The sequence below is a fragment of the Sinocyclocheilus anshuiensis genome, unplaced genomic scaffold (assembly GCF_001515605.1).
Source record: "Sinocyclocheilus anshuiensis isolate Anshui unplaced genomic scaffold, SAMN03320099.WGS_v1.1 scaffold1019, whole genome shotgun sequence".
Lineage (NCBI taxonomy): Eukaryota > Metazoa > Chordata > Actinopteri > Cypriniformes > Cyprinidae > Sinocyclocheilus > Sinocyclocheilus anshuiensis.
Genome location: NW_015546058.1, coordinates 157,768 through 159,343, shown reverse-complemented (window position 1 = coordinate 159,343; position 1,576 = coordinate 157,768). Strand labels below are relative to the sequence as shown.

General features: G+C 36.2%; 1 protein-coding gene across 2 annotated transcripts in view; it reads right to left on the bottom strand.

Moving 5' to 3' along the window:
* Positions 1 to 1,576, bottom strand: part of brd1a (bromodomain containing 1a) — a 32,692-nt gene that overhangs the window by 19,293 nt on the left and 11,823 nt on the right. The window lies entirely within an intron of this gene.

Sequence of the window (1,576 nt, the reverse complement as noted above, 5' to 3'; positions counted from 1 at the left end):
TACAGCTGTACGAAAGTACTTAGAATTACTATAAGCGTCTTTATTAAACAAGGAAACGCAAACAAATAATGCCTATTTCGCTTTGAAGAGTTCACAAAATCTCTGTACGCCCTGTTATAAATAAAGTAATAAAAGCCTATTAAAATTTTTAAGAGTTACTTACCCCATGTGTTATCACTGAAATTTCATGCAACCAGATACTTTCTGCTGCCGCTGCTATAAACAATTTATAATTTGTATTATAATTAATAGTTTGACTTGATTTCCTATGCATACTGCTATTAACAATTCTCTAATAACGCAATCTGAATTCTATGATACTGCTGCTACACTCCATGAACGTACTACAATTGCTGTAAGCCCAACTGAATACACAAATAGTAAATTCTAGTTTAAGAGTGTCCTACTATTAGCTACATTGTACATGGGCTACTGATTGGAAATGATTTATTATTAGTAGTAATATTATATTTTAAACAAATTCATGATTAATTATATTTAAACTATCACTAAACATGACTTTCATAATAAACTCTTCACTATCACTGAACCAAGGTAATGAGTTAAATAGAGATGTGGCCCCTTTAAGAGTGAGCGCTCCCTCTTCTGAAGTGCATTGCAATGCGGCACGAGTAAACGTATGAGTGGGTACATTATTCTCTGTTGCTCATTAAGTTGTTATGGTTAAATAGGTAAGGCTGTTGACAATATGAGGTTTATGAAAGACAGTTATATGGGTTCACCTGTGAACAACTGTGAAACACCAACTGCAAACCGGCCCCACTACACTCTAAAAAATGCTGGGTTAAAAAGGGACAAACCCAGCTATTGGGTTGTTTTAACCCAACTATTGGGTTGTTTTGACCCAGCGGTTGGGTTCAAAACATCCCAGCGCTGGGTTATATTTAACCCAGCATTTTTTAGAGTGTAGTGAGGTGTGCATCCGTTTGTGGTTGATGTAGAAATGAATGCCCACAGAAGATATTAAAAGCATTGGAGATTTCGGGCATATAAAGTAATCCCCAATTCACTTTACTGTTCTAAAATCCACGGCGCTTGACGTTGTATTCTCACATACATGAACTAGAAAAACCGCTTGCTGCTGCTAATGCTACTGCTGTTATATGAACAAGACATGCTTAGTAATTACTCCTCTCGCGAATAACCTGCGCGTAGCTTTACAACTTTACAACTGTTTTCTAGTTTAAAAAAGTAAATCTGACGAACGCAAAAAATGCACTGAAATCAGAGTGAAGACCGTTTACTTATCTAACTGTTGAGTTTTAGAGAAACTCTGAAAGTGCGCTGCAAGAATCTCAAGTGAATGCTAGCCAGCCATTTAAATGCAAGGCAGTAAGCTCATTGGCTGCATATGCAGCATGAACCAATCAGCTTGTGCCAAGTCGTCCAACTCTCTGAATATCATCAGTTACGTTAACAACCCGTCAGCCTCCATCTATAGTTTTATAGTTAGTTAGTAACTTTATCTCCTAGAGGAAATTTTGTAGTTTCATGACTGAACTATATATCTATATACTATCTCTCTCTCTCTCTATATATATAGATATAGATAGAG